Below are 27,266 nucleotides of genomic sequence, written 5' to 3'. Positions count from 1 at the left end.
AATCGGGGGAGAAATGCGCCATGTGCCATGAGCTTCTGAAATATATGTTTCTCTGTGTACCAGAATGATGACGGTCTGTCAATGGGAGATGATGGGACCAACTAATGTTTGTTTCTTTATTGCAAGTGTTAATGTACATTTAACAGTGTGGGCATAGTGTGTTTGGCTTAAAACCTAAACTGTGAGTTAAATGAGTGGAAATCTAAAAGTATTTGTCAAGAGGTGGTTGGTTTGATAACTAGAAATCTGTAATTTCCACGTGAACTTCTTAAACTATGCATTGACATTGGCAGGATCATCTCAGTAGGTCTGAGAGCGCAAATGCAAAAGAAAGGATTGTGTCTCCTATGTTTTATGCTGCATCATCAACCTTTATTTATACCATCTTTTCCTATAGAACTTGACCATGTCCTTCAAACATTAGAGTACATATTATAGAGACTTTATGCAGAACGATTGTTTATGCAGAAAATATTTGTGCATATTTTTGATATGTCGTTTCGGGAACTGATTTTGCAAACTTGGCACTTGTAACTTGCTTTACTTCATGTGATATTCAATGTCTGCTTTTAGTCAATCAGCTAGGGTGACCATTATCTTATGCCATATCTCCTCCCTACCTCCTATTTCCAGTTCTGTTTGCTGAGGGAGGCTAGGATGAGAAGGTTGCTAGAAGTTTGCTGCTTTCTTCATTTGGTCAAACGACTGTGTTTGGGTTTGAACTGTATTATATCGACCTGGAGCCAAATTTTCTGGATCTGCGATTGGTGTAGCCATTTTGATTCTCGCATCAGTCATAAAAATTTTGAACCTCAGATGGTATCTGGTTCTCCAGGGACAAGAGAGCAGTGGGATGTAGTAGAGATGTAGTATACAGGTGTCAGAGGCTGGTGTTCACAAATCAGCCTTCTCTGCCATTGCTGTGTGGCTTCCAACCACCAATTTAAACCCTGTGTTTCACCTACAAAATTTATGAAGTCATGTTCATCCCATTGGGTTATTGTGCCTGAAAATGCTTGGTCCACAAACTACCTTACTTAAACCTTTATGATCAGTTGGCAAATAAGTCACATACCCTCGATTGTCCTCCAATACACTCTTTTAAGTATAGATCTAAGACAGCATGGTGGTTTCATAGTTCATATAACATGGTAGCCAACAGTGTGGCAGACACCTGACTAAATCTGGCCCCACTAGCTGGGTAATGAGAACAAGGCAGTGAATTTGAGCCTACCATGGAGATGAGAACTATATCTACCTTGTGCCTCGGAACTGTTGTGAGGATTAAACATCTATTAGAATAATATCTGATATGTAATATGTAATCCATAATCAGTATTATTATCACCATGTATCGATGCAGACTTAGAAATCCTACTTCCATAGGACTGGTCACTCTTTGTTTATTTGGGTCTCCCTCCAATATTACCCAGGCAAAATGAAGCAAGAACCACAAATCTTGGCTCTAGCTCCTTCTTTTTATTTTATTTTATTTTTTTAAAGGTTTTATTTATTTATTCATGAGAGACACACAGAGAGAGAGAGAGCGGTAGAGACACAGGCAGAAAGAGAAGCAGGCTCCATCCAGAGAGCCTGATGTGGGACTCGATTCCGGGTCTCTGGATCGCACTCTGGGCCGAAGGTGGAGCTAAACCACTGAGCCACCCGGGCTGCCCTCCTTCTTTTTATTTTAAAAAGATTTTACTTATTTATTCATGAGAGACACAGAGAGAGAGGCAGAGACATAAGCAGAGGGAGAAGCTGGCTCCCTCTGGGGAGCCCGATGCAGGACTCAATCCCAGGACCCTGGGATCACACACTGAGCCAAAGTAGAGGCTCAACCACTGAGACACTCAGACATCCCTCTCTAGCTCTTTCTGATGCAGATTTTATCTTTCTTCTGTCTTCTCTACATGGTATTCAGACACCCATTCTATCACATTTCATTGTAAAGTATCAGTTGTCATATTTATCTTCTTCACTGGACAGTTAGCTATGCAATGACCAAAAAAACCGCAAAACTATGTATTCTTTTAGAGCTCATAGTATTGGGCCCAGGTTTTGTTGGCAAATAAATAAGCAATAAATTCTGGCTTAATTAGTTATTATTGAATGGAAGAAAAACATTTATTCTTCGTATTTTCTCCTACAAAATTATATTCTTAATCTGTGATCAATGGATGTGCCTGTGCACAGGAAATTTGTGAATCATCTCACACTGTATGAAAAATTAATTATGATTGTGAATTTTGCCAGAAAAGGGCTCTGTAGTTTCATCAACTTTCCAGGGCAGCTTGTGGCCCTAAATAGCTTGGGAACTATTAATATAGAATCTCCTTATATTTTTTCTATGAACATTATTTAAAAAAGTCATTAGTCTTTTAAAATGATAATAGCCCCAGATTAAATGTGCCTAATATCTAAGACTGGCCTCCTTCTATCTTTGATTCTTCAAATCTGTCCAATATCTGCTGCCTAAAGAAATGCAAACACTTTCTGTGAACATTACATATGCAATATATGCCCATGAGCCCACAGTATGGTTAACCAGATTCCTTTAACAACTTATTTGGTTCTTATGTCAGCATATAATCAGTCTTTTCAATTGAGAGATAATTAATCATTATTATATCTACAAAATTCAAATTACCTGTAACCTGTTATTTGTCTGACTGATGAAGCATAAATGTCATCTAAGGTCTTCCCTCTTCCCCACCTCACCTCTCAGGAGTGGTAAAGCAGATCAAGTAGCAAAAAAGTTTGACTGCTTCCTAGAATATGCAGTATTTTCATTATTTTCTATGTAAATGCATTTGACCTTTTATTGGCTATTTAAATCTATAAAATAATGAAAAACTTTTGGATTTTTTTTAAGAAAATGCTCAAATACAAGATTCCTATTAATTATATTGTATTAATTAGACTAAAGGCTGAGAAACAGACCCAAAAGACAATAGTTCAGCAAAATACAGGTTAAATTTGTGTCTCCTAAAAGCACAGAACATGAGAAGCTTTCCCTTTCCAGAAGTCATGCCCTTGACAGTAGGAAAGCTCTGACATCCTCAACATGTAGCTTCTAAGGGTGCTTTTTCATTCTTGTTGTCAGCCAGCAGCTAGAAAAGTGAAAAACAACTTCAGAGCAAGTATTTTCTAAGCAAGTGAGAGAAGTTGCACATTTTACTTCCGCTCATACTCCACTGATGAAAACTTAGTGACACGTCTATACCTAGCTACCAAAAAGCAGGAAGACATAGTATGCCTGAGTAGCTCTGCACCCAGATACACTATATTATCCTAAAAGAGCAGAAAAGATTTTGGGTGAGATGTAACAACCTCTGTTGGCTATGCAGAATTGGGATTTAGACACACACATCAAAATTGGGCAAAACCAACTACTTTTGGGACTTGATAAATGGATTCTTTGTTTCTCTTCCTTCTGGAGGCATTCAGTAATCTTGAGTACTGTAAATTCAAAATAGCCTCATTGTCTGAGAAGAATGTGAAAGCCACTTAAAGAAATTAACAGAACATGGGTTTGGGTTTCAGCAGAATAGACAAAAGAGAATGATCAGGACCCAGAGATAAGTCAGTCCCATTCGGACAATTAGGTGATCATGGAAGATACAGGCACAAGGTAGTAGAGAGGGTAAGAGAGGGCTCTGATAGAGAACAGTAGGAATTACAGGCATGAAGCCCAGAGCTGAGGTTCACATCGTGATAGCTCCTACGAAATCTGGGAAGGGCAGGCAGGGAACTGGAGCTGACAACCAGGGCAACAGGCTGAAACCTACCTCTGGAAAATAATGCTTGGCTGTCAGAACCCTGACACATGACTGCCCAGAGTCAATTTACTGCAATCAGGATGAAAAGAAAGACTTAGATCACCTACAAAGGAGATGAACGCAGCATGGCCCTGCTAACTATGTAGGTTCTTGTTAGCTTTTATTCTTAGGGGCTTAATAAAGTCCCACAGGCTAAGGTGAGTTAAACCTGCAAGTGTCATTGAAATAAGCCCAGCTGCAGATTTAAGGAACGATAAGGGGCCAAGAAGCTAACCCATCTCAGCTTCTTAAATAAAACTCCAATCTCTGGGTTATTTTGAAGACTGGATTGTTGTTTTTCAGACAGGTAGGCAAAGGGTATAAATGAAGAAAAGAATCAATTAAAAAACATTTCTGAGCAACAAATGGTACTAAAGCAACTGGACATTCACGTGAAAAAAAAAAGTGATTCTAGACACAGACTTTATACCCTTTACAAAAATTAACTCGAAGTGGATCATAGACCCAAATTTTAAAAGTAAAACTATAAACCTCCTAGAAAATAACATGGGAGAACACAGATAACCTTGGGCATGGTGATTATTTTGTAGATACAACAAAGACGCAGTCCATGAAAGAAATAATCGATAAACCAGACTTCATTGAGATGAAAAACTCTGCACTGTGAAAGATAATCTCAAGACAATGAGAAGACAAGCCACAGACTTGGACAAAATATTTGCAAAAGGCCTATCTGATTGAAGGACTGTTGTTCAAAATTACAAAGAACTCTTAACACTCAACAAGAAAATTTAAAACCTGATTAAAAATTGGACCAAAGACCTTAGCAGACACTTCACTTCACCAAACAAGATATACAGATGGTAAGTAAGCATATGAAAAGATGTTCTGCATCAAATGTCATCAGGGCAATAAAAATTAAAACAACAATGAGATACCCCTACCGACCCATTGGAATGATCAAAATTCAAAACACTGACAATACCAAATGCTATTGCGGGTGTGGAAAATGAGACTCATTCATTGCTGATGGGAACGCAAAATGGAAAAACCACTTTGGAAGATAGTTGGTCAGTTTCTTACAAAGCTAAGCATACTTCTACCAAGTGATTCAGCAGTTATGCCCGTTGGTGTTTACCCAAATTAACTGAAAGCCCATGTCCACACAAAAACCTGTATATGAATGTTTATAGCAGCTTTTTCATAACTGACAAATCTTGGAAGCAGCCACACTGTCCTTCCATTGATAAGCAGGTAAATAAAACAGTGGTACGTGCACATAATGGGATATTATTCAGTGCTAAGAAAAAGGAGAAAAAAATGAGTGGGAAATATCAGAAAGGGAGATGGAACATGAGAGACTACCAACTCTGGGAAACGAACTAGGCGTGGGGGAAGGGGAGGTGGGAGGGGGGTGGAGTGGGGGTGACTGGGTGACGGGCACTGAGGGGGGCACTTGATGGGATGACCACTGGATGTTATTCTGTATGTTGGCAAATTGAACACCAATAAAAAATAAATTAAAAAAAAAGAAAAAGAAAAATGAGCCATCAAGCCACAAAAATACATGGAGGAAGCTTACAGGCCTTTTACTAAGTGAAAGAGGCCAACCCGAAAAGGTTACATTCTCTATGATTCCACTTACATGTCTTTCTAGAAGAGGTAAAACTTTAGAGACAGTAAACTGATAAGTCATTGCTCAGGGTTGGAGGAAAGAAGAGATGAATAGAGAGAGCACAGAGGACTTTTAGGGATGTAAAAATACCCCGTATGATACCATAATGGCAGACAAACATCATTATATATTTATCCAAACCCATATAATGTACAAAACCAATAATGAACAGTAATAAAAAGTATGGCCACTGGGTGATTATATTATATCACTGTAGGTGCACTGGTCGTACCATATTTTACACTTTGGTGAGCAAGTGGATGGGAGAGGTTATGCAAGTGTGGGGACAGGGGGCATGGGGAATCTCTGTTCCTTCTCAGTTTTGGTGTGGACCAAATATGACAGTACGTGTGGAGGGTAGAGCAATGGGTACAAAGTTTCAGTTTGGGAAGATAAAAAAGTTCTGGACACAGATGGCAGTAATGGTTGCACGACGATGTGCATACATTTAATGCTGCAGAACCGCACCTTAAAGAAATAGAATGGCAAATTTTGTGGTACATCTATTTGATCAAAGTAAAAACAATTTTTAAAAATTTAACAAAGACGTAAGCAATCACGGCGCGTGTCTTACATATTTGTGTCTGTCAATTGTTACAGTCAGTGAGCGAAAAGAATGCAGCTTTGGGAAACTTGTTGATGATGAACGTAAATATTTTGCCAGTGTACTCGTGTCTGAGACCAATTCTTGGCTCTTGAAATTTTCACTGTGGAAATTAAAACAGGTAAAATGATAACAGCAATCAAATAATATAGAGAAAAAAAAAAACCAACCCTGTGAGATTGGGATGCTCAGGAGAGTGGCAGGGACCCCCGTTCAGGGCACATGCTTCAGGAGAGGATCTGCTCTGTACAGGCTGTGAGCAAAGGTAGGAACTGGCCACCCTTGATCCACCTGCTGCCTCCTACCTTTTGGTCAGAAAAATGATGTATAGCCATCTCCCTACGCTCTGGCTACCAGAGCAAGCGCGGAGATGCTTGTTTGTGTAATTATAAATGCTAGAGACTACAGACGAAGAGACACAGGCAAAAGGAAGCACATCAGGTCGCCCTTCCCCTTCTCTGTTCATACCTTTGCTAGGCAGCCTTTACAACGGCTCCTGATGACTGACCCCCCCACCCCGCACCCCGGTTCTCACATCCTTGTGTAATTTCTCTCCCCTTGAGCAGGAGCTGGACCTATGACTTGCTCCAAATAGATAAAATATGGGAGCACCTGGGTGGCTCAGTGGTTGAGCATCTGCCTTTGGCTCAGGTCGTGATTGGGGTCTTGGGATCGAGTCCCACATCAGGCTCCCCACAGGGAGAGCCTGCTTCTCCCTCTGCCTACATCTCTGCCTATCTCTCTCTCTCTCTCTCTCTGTTTCATGAATCAATCAATCAATCAATCGATAAATCAAGCAAGCAAGCAAAAGTGCGGAGATGGAACTTCAAGGTTAAGCCACAGAAAGAACGTGACTTCAGTCCTAAGCTCCCTATCTCACTCTCTTGCTACCTCGTGATGGAGGAAGCAGCTGCCCAGCCATGAGCTGCGCTATGGAGAGGGCCACGTGTGTGGCAGGGAGCCAGTGTCTACCACCAGCCAAATGCCAGTAAGGAAGTGAGGCTGCCAGTAGCAGAAGATTGAGCTTGGAAACGGATGCTCCCGGCAGCCCTGCTGATGCCTACACAAGCACCAAACTAAACCACACCTGTGTCCCTACCCCCCAGAAATTGTGGGAAAAGAAGCATTCGCTGTGTAAAGCCACTAGGACTTGGGAAGTTTTCCTTCACAGCAGTGGATTACTCCTGCACCCCCAGACAGTGGATATCAGTAATTCTCAAGCAGGGTAGGGTGAGAAACGCTCTGCTTACCAAAAAGGTGCTAAAGCAAAGATGGCTGGGGTCCCACCCACATCCACCACCGTCTCCTCTAGGGTAGGATCGTTGCTGGAAGCGGCCGCCAAGCCAGAGACTACATTTTCCAGCACCACCTCCACCCTTCCACACATATGTGGGGCCATGTGACTCGTTCTCACCCTGGGACATGCGTGGGAATGGTAGGTGTGGCCCTTCTAGGCCTCGAGGTGGACACAGATGTGTGTGTGGACCGTCTCGCTGCATGTGCCCAGCTGAATTCCCAAAGGAGTCTGAAGAGCAGCGCTGGCTTACTCAGAGGACAGAAACATTTGTTCTCAATTATTATAAACCCAACATCTGTTCTGGACACGAAATGAACTTTTAATGGGTTAAGCCACTAAAATGTTGGGGCCTGCAGTTTTTGTTACAGCAGCTAGCGTTACTCTAAATAATACAAGGATACAGGAGCATAGTTTAAAACCCTGAGACGAGACACACTCCACATGGAGACTGTCCACACGTCTGGCAAGGTCTAAAATCCAAAATCAAAAGCATGCATATTGCAGAGCAATAGCCAGGGTATCCCAGGGAGGTGTGGCCTCTTAGGGTAAGGCAAAGAGAGAGAGGGGATAAAATGGTATGACTTTGAGTTGGGGACTTCCCTGTGTCCAGCTTTGCCATGTCATCACGAGGGAGGAAAAGAACGAAAAGCCTTGTAAGTTCTCATTTTTCTCCCCCTATTTCCTCACTACAAAACTCTCATGATGCAGGGGAATGTGGGTGGTTTAGTATTTTGAACTGACTCACAGAAGATCCAAAGGGGGAGCAGGGAAGTGGTGGGGGAAGAGAAAGGGAAGGGAAAGGTCAGACAGTTTGGGTAAATATTGCTCTATTTTAGCAAGATCGAACATTTCATGAACTGTTTCTGAAAAGCCCCAAAATGGAAGGCTGTTTACTTGGGGTTCAAAAAGGAGCTCCAGAGGTTTTGATTTATTGAACATTTTCCACAAAATTTCAATCCTTGCGCACACACACACACACACACACATATTTTTCTGCAATTCAAGACCCCTCAAAAGTTTAAGAACGAATCTCTCTAAAGTTACTTTGGTCATGTTATTTGGGGCATTTTGATTTAGTCCTGCTCTTGCCAATTTTTTTCACCTCCTTAAAAGTCTTCCTTAAGACTTATTACCCAGGGGAAATTTTATAAAAGCCAGATGAAGGATGTATTTTTAAAAGTGTGTTTGAACAATGTGTTTGAACAATGCTGGTTCTGTCTGTCTCTTACGTTGCTTTTTTGGATTATAAGCTTGATTAAAACAGAAACCATGTCTTTCTTTCTTGGAAATCTTCTTCTGTCAGAATGCCCCAAACCAGCTCCCAGGCAGGAGAGAGAAATTTTTTTAAAAATGTGATTGGTTCCTGGTGATGAAGTGTCTAATCAAGTTCACTCAGAAGTCAATAGCAATACTAGAAATAAAAATTGAATTTTCTATGCCACTGCCTAGTTAATAAACTTTGACAGACATGTGTAATTATTTTAGATGCAGGAAGACAAAACGATGGATGAGAGGAAACAACTGATAAGATGTTATTGACTTAAATAAGGAAGCCAATTTTATGTGATGGATGTATTGCACATTGGAACAAGAGGCAAATATGATAATTCTTTTATCCCTACGTACGGTGGCCTATTTAAAAGGAGGGTCAAGTATGGTGATTTAAGACATGTCTTTTGTGCTTATTGCATGCCAATGAGACTGTTCTTAACCTAGATTTTACTCCACTGCCCTGGACAGCTTCTCCTAGGCCCAAATTTGCCTGAAGAATCCCAGGACAAGTAAGACTATTGTTATGATTTCACTACCAGATTAAGTAAAGCCTTTTCTCTTATGGAGTGATTAAACAAAACAGTTGCTGGTGATTATCAAATAAAAAATATGAAAATTAACCAACATTATTACTTTGAGATTCTTGCTGAAGATAAGAAGAAGGAAAATGCACACCTGGATGGGAATCTTAGTTAAAAACCTATGAAAACAAATTAGTTACTAATCACTTTCTGTTAATGGAATTTTAGTAAATAGCTATTTTACAATAAGCAGTTCTGCTCCTCACTTGTTTTGGTAGGACCGATTTCATCAAGTTGATGATCTTGGAGAAAGAAAGACTTGGAGGGGTCACAAAGTGCTGGATTTGGAGTTGGGATCGATCTATAGCTAGTGCGCAATTCCAGATGTCAGCAACATGAATTTGTGAGCATGATGCCAGTGGTTCTCTAGGAATCTACTTGTGACACTTGATGTGCAGAGGAGTAGAGGGGAGAGGGAATGGAGATACCAGGTTGATGTTTCTTTTATCTGCCTCACCTCAGTGACTAAGACCGACCACTGAAAGAATCACAGTGAAGAGGAAGATCCTGGTTGCACCATAGGCTTTCCAACGTCCTGGGTGCCAGCAGCTCAGCTCTGTAGTGTAGGCACAAAGCTCAGCATGGTCGGAGAGGAACACATCCCCACACCTCTGACAAACCCCTGGGATCCAGGTGGTGCAGAAAGACTAGAGATGAGACATTGACATTTTGCATATTGCAGTTCGAGGATGCCCCAGAAGACTGCATCCCCAAAGGGGAACAGTGTGTCCAGTGAGGTCACCTACAGCCACATCCTGGCGAGGCACATCCCTCATGTGGTTGGCAGGCAGTGAATGTCCAAAAAAGGCTAGCTCAAAAGAGCAGGATTGGGCTTACTCCTAAGCATATGTGAAGTACCCAGGGAGTGGGAAGAGCCGGTCTGGCAAGGTGACATCTCAAGCAATGACAGTCACAGATCATACCTTACATGGCTCTGGTCTGTACTGCCTGAGGCCAAGAAGTGGAGCTCAGGGATACCTTCATTTGTCTGTCATATCAGCCATTGTCTAAGGGCCTCTTGGCACTTGGTGGGCAGTCAGGCAGCTTGGCTAGGCCAAGGATAGCCCTCTGAAGAAAGTTGCAGTTGGGAGTCCTTAGAAGCAAGGCTCTTGGAAACTGGGGGAGCAGTGGTGAGCCGGAGTGGTGCATAAAGAAATAATAAGAGGGACTTGAGAGGATCCAGATCGAGCCTTACCAGTGTTTGTTATGCCATCTTCCCAAGAAATAGCTAGGGCTGACATTGGAGAAATTAATATGGAGCCTGAGGTCTGTAGTCTTGCAGGCAAGGATAGTAAAGCTGTGAGGGCAGCTTAGTGCAAACATGAACTCATATATATGTGCAGATGGTGAAACCTTACAGGTTACAGTTCTAAGAACTCCAGAGCTAGAAGGGACCTCCTGCATCACCCAGTATGAAGTCTCCTTCCCCATTTTGTAGCAAAGATACTGAATGATCAAGAAAGAGAACTGATTTTTGCCAAAGGCCAAATATCTGTCTAGTGGCAAAGCCAGGATTAAAATTCACATTTTCTGATCTCAGCCCAATTTTTGTTTCAATTATACAAGACACATTATTATATATAAGGTACATTATAATACAAAAAATGTTGTAATTTGAAGATTTGCAACTCCTGCCCTGAAAATGCATCTATCTTCATGTAAAATGATGGAGCTTTGGCACCATGAACTTATGAATCTTGTATTCTTATTCATATCATTGTAGCATTTAAAATTATCATTTAAAATTATCCTCAATATGAACCACTGTATTATTCATCTATGTTTACTAGTATTTATTACCTCATTCTATAGCACCAGAAATTTGAGCTTTACACCGTCCTCTTGTCTTAGAAGAATGCCAAATCCCTTTACCTCCCCAGGGCCAGCTGTCTTAGAATAAGTTCTGTTTTTCCTTCTAGAAAATTGGACAGTCCATCTCTGAAGGTCTAACCCATTGCTTTCTTGAGCTCTGATTGAGATCATTACATAGCTCATCACACTGTCTTCAAAAGCAGAAGGTGATATGAGGATGCCTTCTGTAACCTTATGTGAATGGTAGAGAGAAAAAGACAAAAACAAAAACAAAAACAAAAATGATGCCCATAAAATCTTAGGTTGATCTTGGAAGATCCTATAGTGAAGTTATGCCTTTGGGTAATAATGCCAATGGGGGCAGTGAGAGCATAGCTGTCCTGTGCAGGCAGAGCGATGACAGAGCCCAGAGCACTCTGGGCCATGGCCAGGGAGGAAAGCCAGAGGAATAGCAAAAATACTCCTGCTATGTGACCCTGACTGCCTGGTGTGGAGCCACATTCCTCTCAAGGTGAGCCTGGTTTTTCCTTGTTCCAGTTATCACGTGGGCAGAGAGGGTGTTCTCTATGATTTCCAGACTATTCTTAGACCTGATTCAAAGGGAATATACAAGGACACAAAAAGTAGATTTGGATGTAAGATACTTTTTTGAATTTCCAAACTGTCACTGGCTTTAGGACATTATTGTTTAAATAAGCCATGCCTCAGTTTACCCATTTTACAGTGAAGGCTACAAGAACATAGAAAAACACTGTGTTATAGTATGATTATGTATACCATAATTATGTATGTACTATAATATTGCATGCAACATACATGTCTACTGATGGAGATTGGGAACAATTTGAGGATTGGAAATTAGAAGTCCTAGATCTCCTTGGAGATGGTGCCAATCCTCTAAATTTCCCTCTGGCTTCTTCGCCCTTTCTTTTATTTTCTTCTCCTCAAGTCACACCTTTTTTTGTATGGAGTTCTGCATTTATTTTCTTATTTTAGTAATCTTTTCCCCTACTTTTTTTTATAGGTAGAACACATCTAAGGTCTTCTCTGTAGTATATTTTTGAGAATGAATCTTGTTCCTAATAATCATCTTGAATTATCAACAAACATTTAGATCCTCAGTAATTCTCTTAGGACAGGTTGTTTTATAATACAGCTTAGGATATTCCTCATCGAAATGATAAAAATTAGATAAAGTGTAGGGGTTTAAAGTAATCACACTCAGTTATCTAGAAAATCCAATTTTGTAGCACATTTTGATTCTATTCCATGACAGATAGATGAGACAATACTATAACTGAATCACAGGATTCAAAAAAAAAATTACCATTAGAAGAGAATACAGATACATATTCCAGAAGTAAATCAAGAGAAGACTGAGAGAGTACATAGAGCGAGGCAGCTTCTAGTTCAGAGAAGCAGCCAGACTTGAGTGTCTGTATTTTAGAGATGCTGGGTAGGTGGCCATTCTCAGTAGCATTCTGGTGAGAATACCTTGGACAGCGAACGTCAATGGAGGGCACTTCATTATGGACAAGAGAGCCAACTGGAGGGATTTCAGAGAAATCCTGAAAAAGTTGGGATGCTTTATGAAAACCTCCAAAGAATTTTAAAGGTCCCACTTATGTGGTGTTTTAGGCTGGTCTGATAAATAAATTGCACTTTTTGTCATTTACAAATCACCTCTCCTAAACAAACAATTATAAGACAAATCCTTACATATTTTCCCTTTTGATATGGCTCTCAGAACTAATTTGATTCCTGATGTGTTATTTTTGGTAGCTATATGTAGTTAGAGTCTCTCTTCGAGTTAATATTAATCATATCATTCAATATTTATAACAATGTAATATGAAGATTCTGATTAACTGTGCATATTAAAAATAACTCAGTAAATATTTAGCAGATACCATTTGCCTATGTCAAGGGCATCTTCCATTTTCTCTTAATCACAGTTTAGTTTGAGGATCCACTTTTCCTTCATTTGATTTAGAATCTAACTTTAAAAGTTGGTCTCAGTTGGTATAATAGTGTTATTTTGTCTGTTGCAAGCACTCATCAATAATAAAATAAAATTAATGGCTTACATTATCTTTATTTCAAATAACACAGAATAGGACACATGGAAGTGTTTCATACAAATTAAGGGCAATAAAAATCTCATAAAAGTATTTTTTTAAGATTTTATTTATTTATTCAGAGAGAGAGAGAGAGAAGCAGACTTCATGCAGGGAGCCTGATGCGGGACTTGATCCTGGGACTCCAGGATCAATAAAAGTATCTTTTAACAATTATGCATACTCATGTACCTTGATATGAAGACATATATTTTATTGTGAGTCACAGTCAGAAAGTTTGAAAACCTTTGGTGTGAACTGATCATCATGATGCTATTTCCCTTATGACTTATTTGTGGGTGAGCAACAGAATTTTGAACAATAAGCTTTGAGAGGAAGCTTTCTAAGTGTCATCCAGAAAAGTTTGTTCTTGGATTGCAAGAATCTCAAGATAAGAGAGAATCTCATTTCTTCCTCTGTATGTTTTCACGCATGCATGGAAATGCTAAGCTGGACCTGCTGCAGAATCTTGCAATCATGAGATGAGCTGGCCCGTGGAAGAGCCAACCTGTTAGGCACAACAAGGCTGAAAGCTTGAATGGATCTGGCTTCTTAATGATGTCACTGAGTTACCAACTTACTCTGGTGTTGCCTCTGAATTTCTTGATGTGATAGAATAGTTTGTGACTAAGCTACTTGGCTTCTTTGAAGTTTTTTTTGAAGCTAAATAAATTCTAAGTGATGTGACTACCATCTTATATTTTGGTGCAAACACTGAGACTATGACTAGTTTATTCAATAAAATGTGAAATAAGTGATGATTACATGTGAGGTTCCAAATGTTGGGAAGCTGTGAAAAAATAAATAATATATGCCCTCGATGGTTTACATTCCAGTGATGTGACAAGTAATAAATAGTGAAATAATAAATATATTTAGATTATAATTAATCTTTTAATAGATATAAATAGAATGGCATGATTGAGTGATTTATTTGATTAACAAGTTCTTCTTTAATCAGGATGCTCACTTTTCTGAGGAGGACAGGCATTGCAGCTGGGACTTGAAAAAAAGTTAACCATGGGAGAATGAGGCATAGATCATTCCAGAAAGAGGGATAATAAAAATTATAGACTGTACTGCTAGGCGAGTATACTCACATACTTTTTCTGTCAGAACATTCAATTTGGTTAAGTCTGGAACCATGGTAAACCTTTTATATTGATTCCTTGGTAAGAATTCTAATATCTCCTAGAATGCACATCTCCAGACACTAGAATTTACTAGATTATCCTTTACTAGACTGGCTACCTTTTACTTTACTGGATTACTCCTTAATAGTATTATTCTCCAATTGTCCAGTTCTCCAAGCAGCCAACTCAGAATGTGGACATTGGAAAGTTCAATGCAGGGTAAAGAAATTAATGAATGAAAACTCCTAGGTATCTCATCCATCTGATAATGACTGATAGCTTATAGAAAACTCAAAGTCCCATAAGGAGCCCGGGTGGCTCAGTTGGTTGAGCGTCCAACTCTTGCTTTCTGCTCAGGTCATGATCTCGTGGGTCATGGGATTGAACCCCTAGTTGTTTTCCACACTCAGTGGGGAGTCTACCTGAAGATTCTCTCCCTCTGGCCCTCTCCCTACTTGCATGCTCTTTCTCTCTCTCTAAAATAAGCAAATAAATCTTAAAAAGAAGAAGAAGAAGAAGAAAGAAGAAGAAGAAGGAGAAGGAGAAGGAGAGGAGAAGGAGAAGAGAAGGAGAAGGAGAAGAAGAAGAAAAAGGAGAAGAAAACTCAGTCCCTGAGAAGGTTTATTCAGGTCGCCAGGGTCCACTACTAGGAAAGCGTGTCATCAAGCCACAGGTAAGAACCAAAGAGATGGCTAGGGAAAGATGGCTTCCCCTTAACGATTCCCACTCAAGATCTGCTACTGATTAAAAAACATTGGTAAAACCCATACCAAATGTTAACCATAGCTATTGATGGCTTAGAATATGTTGTTGGTGACTTATATGAATTTCGTTTCATCTCCATTCTTTATTTTATATAATTATAATCTATCATATATATTAAACTTTAAAATATATCAGTTCTATGTTAGAATAGAGTTTTGTGTATCAAGTGACTCACTAATCCCTGATATCTACTTCTGAACATATCTTCCTTCTCTCCCATGTCTGAATAATTGATTGCCCTTAGGAGTCCCCATTGTATATGTAATGTGCAATTCAGGATGACAATGAGCAAGTTTATTGTGGCCTTATATTGCCTTGTGTCCCTCACTAAATTATAAAGTCTTTCAATGTATGATGCATGTTTTATTGTATTTTTACTCTGGTGGATACCATCAGGCCAGGATATGCTGAGGTTTCAATAAATCAAAATGAAAAAGGATGAAAATCAAATTCTCTGTAGAATCAAATTCTCTTGTTTTTACTCTGTTGACTGAACCTCATAATATGCTCTGTTCTTTTTCAGCTCAACTATTGCAGCAACTTCCTACCTGTTTTCCCTGACTCTCCCTCCTCCAGCCTCACCGCCTCTCATCACCCCTAAGTGTCATTGTACAAGGTAGCTGAGCTTTAGAATTGGAAGTTGGAATTTTAGCTCTGACATTGATTAACTATGTGATCATTAGCAAATCCCTTGACCTCTCTGAGTCATAAGATTGTTGGAAGAGGAGATTTTAAAAACCTAGATACTTATCAGAGAATGACAAAGAAATACTGGCAATGTGATCAGATTATTCCATTTCTTACTTTAAACACTTTCAAACACTCACCTAGTTTTTTTTCTACCATTTACTGTTTGTGTCAAAATTCATGATGAAACTTCCCAAACCCTCAGTGTCTGAAGTCTTATCTGAGTGAAACTCTTCCACATGGGAAGCTCTCTGTGTTTCTGAAGATCTGCTTGAAACCGAAGATATAAATCTATCTGCTTTTCAGATTTAATTGGCAGCCCCTCCTGGGCAGTAGACCAAAGCTCTATTTTCTAGTCTGGTCTTTGTTGGTAATGAAAGTGATATTTTGGTTTCTCTTTAAAATTTTTCACCTTTTTCAGATGTGAGGTGAGGAAAAGCAGTAGTACGTATTGAGAACTTTTTGAAAACCCCAACAAGAGCTGCCATTTCCTGAGTGTTTACTATTTTCCTGTATTGGTGATAATGTGTTGTATTGTGTTGTATTTTAAGATTTTATTTACTTATTAGAGAGAGAGAGAGAGAGAATGAGTGGTAGGGAGGGGCAGAGGGAGAGAAAAGAAAGAGAAGCAGACTTCCCACTGAGCAGGGAACCCAACGCAGGGCTCAGTCCCAGGACACAGAGATCATGACCTGAGCCAAAGGCAGATACTTAACAGCCTGAGCCACCCAGGCGCCTGGTGATAACGTGTTTTAGATAAATCATCTTCCCATAAATAATAATTATTTCAAGCACTGTTTTAAAAAAAAAATCCATGTCCCAGTTCAGAACTCTGAATCAAATATCCTGGGAGAGGCCCTACTAGTCTATTATTTAACAAAAATACAGTTCTAGGGGGAGCTGTTTCCAGAGAAAGTTGGGGAACCATTGAATTATCATTCTTAATATGTGCACCAAAATAGATCAGAGAAAATTTCTTATAAGGAAAAAAAGAATGGAAACTGTGTCAGGAACTGTGATTGAATCCTGCTTGAAGCTCACAAGTTAAGCTTCACACTTTCATGGGTGTTAGCAGCAAACACAAGACAACTCGCCCAGAGACAAAGGGTGGTTTATTATTCACAGCAACAGCAGTACTAAAAGGGTCAGAATTTTCTTCTGCTAGTTCCTTGAGCTCCAATTTGCATAGAGCAATACAATGAGAACCATGTGATGCTTGTACAGGTAGTAGGTTATGTTACAGAAAATCCCCGATCTTGCTCCAGGAGACATTACCTCTGCCTTCCCGGGCTGTTGGCTATACGGACACATGTCCTTGAAGATAGTCTGGAACAAAACCAGTCTGCGTCTCTGCTCTTAAGACGTGTGGAAACACAGGACATCCACAGAGAAACGTCTCCCAACAAGCTGGATGATGATATTTCAGGAGGAATAACTAAATAAAGCTTCAAAGAAAAAAGAAAATGAAAAAAAAAAAGAAAAGAAAAAAGAAAATGGGAAGTTTGAAGACAAAGCAGCAAATGCTTAGGGTTTTTGTTTTTTGTTTTTATTTTTTTGCAGGCGACTGGGCCAGATATGGATTATGTTTAAGCTCAATAAGTTGAAAAATTTGTATACAGAACTCCTGATAATGTATTTGGTTCCTACTGCTCTGACCTCCAAATGAGCAAAAGTTACGATAGAAGGAAAGTCAAAGCTAACTATCTTGCAAGTCGACCTTTGTCTCAGGTTTGGGAGACAGGTAGGTCTGCAGCAGTGGCCTGACAATTCAGTGTACCATCTACAAACTGCCTGGAACTAAGTTACGTCGTGCAAAGTTCTGAAATAAAATGATGGATGGCAGTACAGAATCAGAAGTAATTAAGACCAATGACAGAAGGAACGTGTCCTTGCAAAGTTGACCAAATTAAGTTTATTAAACCACTCCACTATAAAAAGCAGAAGTCTGCGTCCTGTGGCATTTCACTCTGTTTCTTAGCTGGGGGACCCTGCTATAGACAAATGAATTAGCCTTTTGTGTATCTGATTCTCTGAAACTAGTTAGGAACCTAAATGCTTCCAGTTTTGTGTCATTGATAGCTGTCTTTTTCGTCTCTGTTTACTTCGCATTGTCTTATCTAGCCACTACGCTGTGCCAAAAGTATTGCAAACACACATTAATACAGACCATCTGGAACATCCTTTTTAAAAAGGGAAAGAAGAATGTGAGGGCTGATAGATTCAGTACAGGGCCTCCATCCAACATCTGTAATGAGATTTGTGGGACCTAGCAGCAGGTTTCTTTAAATTTCATCTGAATGCCATTCACCCCCTGCTTTTTCCACAATGAAAGGGCTGCTCGGGCTCAGAGGGGTTTCCTGGGTAGTTCAGGAAGTGGTGACATTTCCACCAGATCTTTGAAGTTAAGTAACTTCAGAACTCTCAGGGAAAGCTTTGTCACAATCCATGAAATGGGAACAGAGATGTAGTAAGAACAAAGAAGGACACTCAACCATAAAGAAGTAATATTGACTGTATTTTCCTAGTCCTCGCAAAGCTTGAATATAGATGGAGATATCTCATGAAGGCAATTAGTGATGTAAATGTGTCTTTTTTTTTTTTTTTTTTTTTTTAGAGGGAGGAGAAAGGGAGAGGGAAAGAGAAAAAGCAGGCTTCACACTCAGTGAGGAGCCTGACGTCGGGCTCGAGCCCAGGTCCCTGAGATTATTATCCAACTTCAAGAGTCAGATGCTTCACTACCTGAGTCACTCAGGCAACCCTGCTTATTTAATTATCCTGAGAATGTATAATTCTCACAGGTCTGCTATAAATATAATTTTATTCCAGAGTACAGATTAGATTCAAATACAAATTTATATATTCCTGATAATAGTAACATTAAGAGAGGGGCCATGTAGATTAAACAGAGTAGCTGAGAAAATATTATGTCAATGAAGGAATTGGATGGGGTGCTTGGGTGGCTCAGTCCATTAAGCGTCTGCCTTCTGCTCAGGTCATGATTTCAGGGTCCTGGGATCCAGCCCCTTGTTGGGCTCCCAACTCAGCTGGGACTCTGCTCCTCTCTGTCCTTCCCCCTGCTTGTGCTTGCTCCCACTCTCTCAATAAATAAATAAATAAGATCTTTTTTTTTTTAATAAATAAAATCTTTAAAAAATATTTTTTAAAAATAAAGGAATTGATATTCTAGAGACGAAAATCTTTGTCAAACCCTAAGGATGGATTACTAGATTATTAGACTAACACATGTTTCATTCCTCAGAGAAACCTATGCTTCAATTAACATTAATATAATTTTCCTTTTATGATAATTTAGCAAATGACTGAATATTATCTTTGGTGAGTAATCTTCAGAAGCAATGTAAAATGTGGTAATTGTCCTGTAAAGAAAAATCTCTATTTTTTGCCACATATTTATTTGGATGTAGTTTCACAAAGTATTTGAACCCATACACTATAATAACAAAATTAGGCTGGAGAAAAATAGCACTTCTCAAGTCTGAACAGATATGCCCAAACAAAGGCTGACTGATGAGGAAGGACATTTTACAGTCTGGAAATAGGGACTATCCTGTGGAATCTGGTCTATAGCCATTTTACCTGCCTTGGATTAGAGTTTAACTTTTGGCAGAAAGAGTCCCTCTTCGTATGCCAGGAGTGGTCCAAAAGCTCTCGAGAATTCCATCACTGATGAGACAAGTGTGAAAGTAATTACTACTCTCATTGCAGAAAAACTTAATGCCAAGGCATAGACAGTCCCTTCTCCATTCTTGGTAGGTATGAGAAGAAATGGGGGTTTGGGGGGAGATCGACAAAGTAAGTCAAGGGTGAAGGAGGGAGCTCACATCAAGGCAAAATAATATTTCTCAAAGAGAAAACGAATGAGAATATTGTACCCAATTGATTTCTTACTCTTACTACTCTATGTGATTCATCTGTTGAAGCAGTTGGCACTACTTAAAGTACCACAAATGAACATCATGAAGCTTTTTTTCATTTTAATTTTATTGTTTGGCTGGCTCATCACTGGGAAACAAAGACTTGACTTCAGTTAGCCATTACACTGGCATTTGAATTTGAGACAGAAGGGACAATTGTCTCTGCACTGCAGTAAAAGAAATGTACTGAGGTTATAAACATCCTCTTGCTAATAATGTATGATTTAGGTAGATGTGTTTATTTAGATAAAATGGTCATTTCTCTTCTGCTGCTCTTCTCTTCCACTTTTTCATTCCACTTTTTTTTTTTTTTTTCTCGTCTTTGTACAGAAACCTGCTGGGAAGCCATGTATTCAAAATAATAGTGATTAAATCGGAGAGTGCCAGTCTGACTTGGTTCTAGTGAGAAGCTGCACACAAATGGTAGTGAATGCCAACTGCCTCTCCCCTTCTTACTCCTCCTCTCCCTTCTCCTTCTTCTCTTCATCTTCCTCCTCCTCTTTTGCTTCTTCCTTTCTACGTGTTCTTTTGCAACAGCACGGAGGTATAGCATTTGCAGAGATCACCCAAAGAAGAAAGGAAAAATGTGATTCTGGGAATCCAGTTGCTTGAACTTAATTCTGATTCTATTACTTACTAGTCATGTAACCTTGGGCCAGTTATTTAACATATGTGACCTGCAGGGGCTGAGAGTACCCGTCGCCTCATATTATGAAAGACTTAAATGATCGGTATAAGTGAAGATCTTACTGTGACTCCTAGCCATGGAAATCTTAACCATCACCATAGTCATAGTATTTTCTTCTTTTCTATTTTTGTCATTTTACCCTGTGTTTTCATTGTCTCTGTAGCATGAACTTGGACTATTTGATTTGTTTCTGCAATCTAATGGGTAAGTGTATTATAAAGGCATGGGAAATTCTTTACCAATATTGTCATATATTTGAGGGTAAGAGGGAAGATTTATTTTGAAGCTGGCATGATATAGTCCCCTTTCCTCCCTAATTTAAATTCCTCTATTATACAGAAACCCCAAATCTCTTTTGTTGTCTAGTAACTGCTACAATCCAATAGGCAGGAATATGTATCACGAAAAAGACATGCCATAAATATGCTCAGTGTCTTCAAAGATGACAATTTTAAATGTGAAAACTGTGGAAGACATGAAATGAAGGAAATATGAAGCTATTAAGACGGAAGAAAGCAGGAAACATTTGGATTTAATTCTGTCTTGGACTCATTCCACCAAAGTTCAATGTAACTCAAGACCCGAGCAAATGTGATTGTTCTCCTGTGCGCTTGTTCTTTTAACCTTCTTTTTACTTTTCCTCCATAAGACCAGGTTAATGCCACATATTTTTTAAAGGCTCACATCACAGTCAATTAGTAGTATTACTTACTCTTTTCAAAGTTGAAAAAGAGAGAGAGAGAAAAAAAAAAGAAAAAGAAACCCAGTTTTAGACTCTAGATGTATCTGGAAGGGGTTGTTTAAAACTTCCAACCATAAGAGAGCATTAAAAAGGTGTTATGCAGACAGGATGCATTTCCATGAACTAACTTAAGAGGTGACCATTTAAGAATGGTTCTTTCGTAAAAGGTCCTTTGATCCAAAATTACAAATATCCCCCACTGGGAAGCCAGTGAAGCCAATAAGAGGTGGCTTTGAGGGATGTGAATCTACTTGGTAATAGTTACAGATAACATATTATTGACTGGTATTTTATCTGATTTTTAAAGATTTATCTATCTATTTATTTGAGAGAGAGTGCAGTGGGGAGAGGCAAAAGGAACAGAAGAAAGAATCTCAAGTAGACTCCATGATAAGCATGGAGCCTGATGCAGGGTTCAATTTTACAACCCTGAGATCACAACCTGAGCAGAAACCAGGAGTGTCACTCCATTGACTGAGCCACCCAGGCGCCCTGACTTGCATTTTATTCTAAACTATTGTTTCGCTTATGAAAAAAGAAGAGAAAATCAATGGACAACTGATGGAGCAATACTACTCATCTTTACCCATCACCTGAATCCCATAGGTTGACATAGGCAAAACAAATACAAGGTTTAAATGTTTACTTTGCTTTTTCTGCTATATATTTCTGCTTTCAGATTGGTGAGGAATGCCTCTAGATAAATTGATGATTTCTGCTTGTGTTCATAAATAATATAGCACAAATATACTTTCCAGTTTTATGGAAGGATTTTCATGTTTTTGAAAATTAAGGACAAAATCTATTAACTAACAAGAAGCAACTAATTTGATTTTTTTTAAATTTTTATTTATTTATGATAGTCACAAAGAGAGAAAGAGAGAGAGGCAGAGACACAGGCAGAGGGAGAAGCAGGCTCCATGCACCGGGAGCCCGATGTGGGATTCGATCCTGGGTCTCCAAGATCGCGCCCTGGGCCAAAGGCAGGCGCCAAACCGCTGCGCCACCCAGGGATCCCAAGAAGCAACTAATTTGACTCTAAATGTGAGATATAATGTATATTTTGTGTATACTAAGCAATCATCTTGTCCTATCTGACCACACATCGATGCCCAGATTTTCTTATGAGCCCCTAAATTCCCACAGCTATTGCAAATTCTCATTTTTATAAGAGTGTGAAATAACCTAAATGATTTTTCTATAGAAGATCCTATGTAGGAATGATATACAAGAAGTCATGTAGTGATTTTTAAAACTTTACTGGTAGAATTAATATTACCCTATTTAATGCTGTTTTCTCTATTTCTTGGTGGAAGAAAATTTGGCCCCCAATTAACTAAATCGTTATGGCTTTTTAGGTTAAATACTTTTAAGACAATGTCAATTACCTAATCTTAATAATTGACAAGGATCTGCTATTATCATAGACCCTCTGTTGAAAGGTGAATACAGATAGAAAGTGACACTGAATATATGAGTGTTTGGCCATTAGGAAAGCATAATATTTTGCAATGTTTTTCTCCACCTATTTGTCAACTACATCTAATTGATTACCCTCCTGTAACATTTTATTCTGTTTGTGAAACCCTGTCCCTAGCAGTCTTCCTCTTCCAAGCGCGTATCATAAATTATGAAATCAATGGCATAGCTTGTCTGGCACACATAAAATTGATAGCTTCCCTTATTTTATATTAGCATAATCTGCCAATTTATTAGGAAAGAGTGAATGACATGCTTGCTATTAGAACCGGTCATGACAGGTCACTCGAAAACTTATTGATGGTGTGTGAGACGTGCTTTTTAATTAAAATGTGGGACTGAGCTGGCTAGTCAAACACCCTTTTCTCCTTACTCATCACATTTATTAAGTCATGTATTTGCTTATTTATATTATTTTAAATGAACAATGATGAGTCAGAATAGTGTACAAAAGGCATGTCCCGGGGGGGGGGACACACAAAATAGCAGGCAAAAGCGCACTGCCTGGAAAAAGTCTGTAAGGAGATATGATTACATTGAACATGATAACTCGGGTGAGATACATTTTTTACCAGGGTTACTGGTCACTTTTAAACTTCCTCCGGCCCACTTAAGCCCAACCTGATTGTTTTAAGCAAGATCATTTCCCCACTTTTACCCTCTTTCTTTCACAAAGTTGTAACTTAGGCAAGAGATTCCAGTCCCCATTGCACAATATGCTCGGGGGTTATTGTGATCGCAAAGGATGTTGTGAAATCCTCGAGGCCCGAAATTAATTGTGATGTGACTTAGGTTTTTCAAGTGAAATGTGTACAATAAAGCAGCCCTAGGAGGAGGCTTGGTGGATGAGGAGGGAGGCTGCGACTAGCGGGCCGATTACAGGGTGTCAGAACTGCAGGACCGGGGTGGCTGGCAGGGATTCTGCTTTCATCCCACAGACATCTGCGGGTGAGGGCACGAGATGAAAAGCCAAGCATCTTCTCTGTAATTTATATTGCCACAACATTCCACCGTGGCCGCACTATTCAGCCCCAGGGAGCTCACACGTACTTTTGTTTGCTCAGAAGAGTTTCCAAAAAGGCTTAAGTATGTGCTCTTCGTCCTGTGGAAGAGGGTCTTGCTGATTTTTGATAAAACATTATGAGTGAGGGTCTGTTTTTCGTTTGTTTGAATTCGCCTCCTTGTTTTTCAGGATGCAGTGTCTGACTCCTAGGCACTCCATCTGCTTTGACATTGGACAGACCCTGGGTTCAATCTGTCTTTTCCAGTAATGTGACTTTGACATTGTTAAAAAATACTGTCCTCGTGTGTAAAATGGGCCAGCGCCTACCTCCTCGCAGGGCTGCAGCGTAAGGGTTTGAAACACTCTGACCAAATGCTCTCTGGATAGAAGAAACTCCATGTAGGTCCATCCCTGATGGTTTCCTGATTAAAATATCTCAATTACAGCTGCCGTTTCCACTGCCCTTCCCTGCTAAGTCTGTTTATCTTCTCGGGTTTTACAGCAAGTTCTAGGTCATTCGCAAGTGGAGTCGCTCTTACATTTATCAGCTCTAACCACACAATGCATCAGCCTTCTGTGTTGCCATAAAAGGCAAAACCTGGAAAGTGTCCTTTCTATCATCTGGTTCAGGCTCCCTCTTCTATGGCTGAAGGAATGGAGATTTAGTCAAATTTCACCGTCTTCCCGTTAATGTTCAGGAATAATTAGTGAAGCAGGCGAGACAAAAATCCCATCCTCTAGACCAGACCCAGTCTTAGGCCTTTCATTCCTCTGTATAATCGTGTTTCTATTTCAAAGACCTACCAGAGGACTTATGAATAAATAAGAGTGGAACTTTGTGGAACTGAAAAAAAAAAAAATTCTTGGTTAATTGCTGTAACTAAATTTGAAATTTTCTTTGTGCAATTTGGTTACTGTGAAGGGTTGATTTTATACAGTGATAATATGAAATGTATTTTGATACCATAGTCAGTGAGCTTAAATTTATCCCCCATTAAGATATAGGAGCTAGGCAGACAAACAAGACAAAAAAGTGGATCCAGCTGTAAATAAGACAAACAAGAAACAAGGGTTATGGGTTTGCCTCTTGTATGGTCTCTTGTTTGTTTCAGGTTTTAGGGAGTGAGTGTCCCATGTAAAGGATCCAAAATAGTGTTTTTAAACACAGAAGATTGCATTCAAGCTCCGGGTGTGATCAGCTAAACACAAATTATTTGCTTGGAGATATCTTATGAAATGATAGAGTAGATCAGTGTTATTCAGTGAGATGATATGAAAGCTCAAGTGATTGCCATAACCGGCACATTGATCTTTCTCAAAATCCTGTGTCTCTATGTCCAGGATCTTGGTTAGAAATAAGAGCAACTTTCTGTGCTTTTCAGGAATAGTTCGTTATGATTATATTGCATCATATTTATTATTGCTCCATATGCCTTGCAATAATCCAATTACAGGGGCGCCTGGGTGGCTCAGTTGGTTAAGTGGCTGAATTTGGCTGAGGTCATGATCTCAGGGTCCTGGGATCGAGCCCCCCGTTAGGCAACTTGCTCAGCTGTGGGGACGAGGGTGTTTGCTTTTCCTGCTCACTCTGCATCTCCCCACTCCCTGCTCATGCTCTTTCTCTCTGTCAAATGAATAAATAAAATATTTTTTGTTGTTGTTTTTTAATGGAAAATGGAGTCTAACAGTACCCAGTACCTTAGGAAGAATAGATAATGTGCTCACACAAGTTAATTCCATCCTTCTAGAAATTTTGCTGCTTTCATTCTTCAGGCACAGAATTCCTATCCTAGCCTTATCAGAGGATTCCTTGATTAGCTTAGCATCATTGTCGACAGTTGTCCAAAAGGCTCTTTTCCCAATTTTACTCTACTTTCCAAATTTGTAGATCTGAGAACATGGCTTATGGATTATGATTTATACACCATGATTTATGACTACGAATGTAATGATTTTTTACTTGATTTTAATACATTTATGCAATATCAAATTAAAGTTATTCCTCTTAAATTTCTCATTGAGAAGATAGCATATATTTTTTTGTGAATCCTGGACTTTAAAAGTACTAATAGTTTGCTTAAGTATGTTTTACAGACTGAGCTACACTGACTTTGTCTCTAGTTTTGCAATAAATTGACATTAGTAAAAGATATCAGCAAATCATGTGGAATATTGCTAAAATCACTGGGCTTGACATTGGCTTAGAAAGGAATCCAGGAGATGAGATGTCTTTTGAAAGACAAATCCTTCTAGCATATGTCCTGTTGTTATATATATATATTTTTTTCTTATGCCTCTGCAAGTTTCCCCTGCAGATTTCAATCTTCCCTACCTGTTATCACCAAATGTTCTCTCAACATACAACTGTGTTGCAGGGCAAGAACATGGACTTGGCATCACAATGTCTCAGATTTGATCCTAGACTCTGTTTGAACTCTTTCCTTTGGGTAAGTTATTTAACATCTTCAAATGTCTTTGGCTAATCTGTGAATTAGAGAGTAGATTCCTAAATTTTAGGACTGCTCTCATGTCAAATGAAATATTTGTGCTGCACCGAGGGAGATACATTGAATCAGTAGTAGCACTGGCCCTATTATATCACCGAAGAACCTATAGCACTAAGATGAGTGATCTTGAGTAGATTGTTTTACCATTTCTGGCCTCAAAATTTTCATTCATTAATTTATTAGACAGTGATGTATTGAACAACTCAACATGCAACCATAGTTATAGGAAAGGAAAATATTAGCAGTCACTAACATATAAATTTTCCTCTTCCTATTATTCAAAGAAAATATTCTATTTTTATTAATTTTATAAATAGTTATATAATCCTTATTATATACTAAGCACTGTTTTAAGCATTTTACAGGTATTAACTCATCTGAATCTCAAATAGCTTTATGAGTGAGGTGGTGTTCTTATTTTACATATGAGGAATTGATGCAGAGGAGGTTAGTGGTATTCCAGGTCTGCACTGCTAGTCGGTTATGCCAGCAGGATATGAGCCATAATAGATTGGCCCTGAGTCCTCACTGGAAACTATGTAACTGTGCTTTAAAAATCTTTTAAATAAGTAATTGAATATGATGAATATTAATTGTAATAAGTGATATGAAAAAGAGGAGATACACAGGGTGCTGTAAAACGAGAAGAGCAAAATCGGTCAACGGATGACCTTTCTGAGGACCCATTATTTTCTATATTCCATAGAGTCCATGAATTTTTGAGCCTCCTTACCAAATACTTCTCACCATTGACAATTCATTATGCACTGGAACTGGCCATCAGCTGCTCTGACAAATGAACTGTGAGGTCTTCTGCAAAGAAAAAAACAAGAAGTTACTTTTTAAGTATTATAATGCAAATTTTGCCTAAATTTAGAAAAAAAACATGGCCCAGTCCATTGCCATTCTTCTACCTCAAATCGCGTTTAATAAAAACATTTTTTGAAAAAAAACAAAAAAAAAAAAAATTTTTTGTTGTTGTTGCTGTTGTTTTTGTTTTTTGTTTTTGTTTGTTTGTTTGTTTTGGAACGGGATGGCACAATACCTTTAAGTACAGTTATCAAAAATGGTGACCAGGCATCCTGCGCCCATTGCTAACCATCAGTGGCAAGTCCTTATGCTAGCCTGGTAGAGCAAGAGCCAATAGAAAAGTAGCCAAAGTTGTCTCTGTCATTATCTTTTGTATT

At 39.1% G+C, this 27,266-nt stretch overlaps 1 long non-coding RNA gene across 1 annotated transcript in view; it reads left to right on the top strand.

Moving 5' to 3' along the window:
- Window positions 1-26,998, top strand: part of LOC140616092 (uncharacterized) — a 65,055-nt gene extending 38,057 nt beyond the window's left edge. Inside the window, exons 3-4 of the long non-coding RNA XR_012016622.1 lie at window positions 25,948-26,019; window positions 26,786-26,998. This is a non-coding gene — a long non-coding RNA (uncharacterized lncRNA). The remainder of the gene's footprint in view (window positions 1-25,947; window positions 26,020-26,785) is intronic.
- Window positions 26,999-27,266: the final 268 nt, after the last annotated feature.

The sequence above is a fragment of the Canis lupus genome, chromosome 24, assembly GCF_048164855.1.
Source record: "Canis lupus baileyi chromosome 24, mCanLup2.hap1, whole genome shotgun sequence".
Classification (NCBI taxonomy): Eukaryota; Metazoa; Chordata; class Mammalia; order Carnivora; family Canidae; genus Canis; species Canis lupus.
The sequence above is the reverse complement of the archived record's forward strand: the minus strand, read 5'-3'. Positions and strand labels throughout refer to the sequence as shown.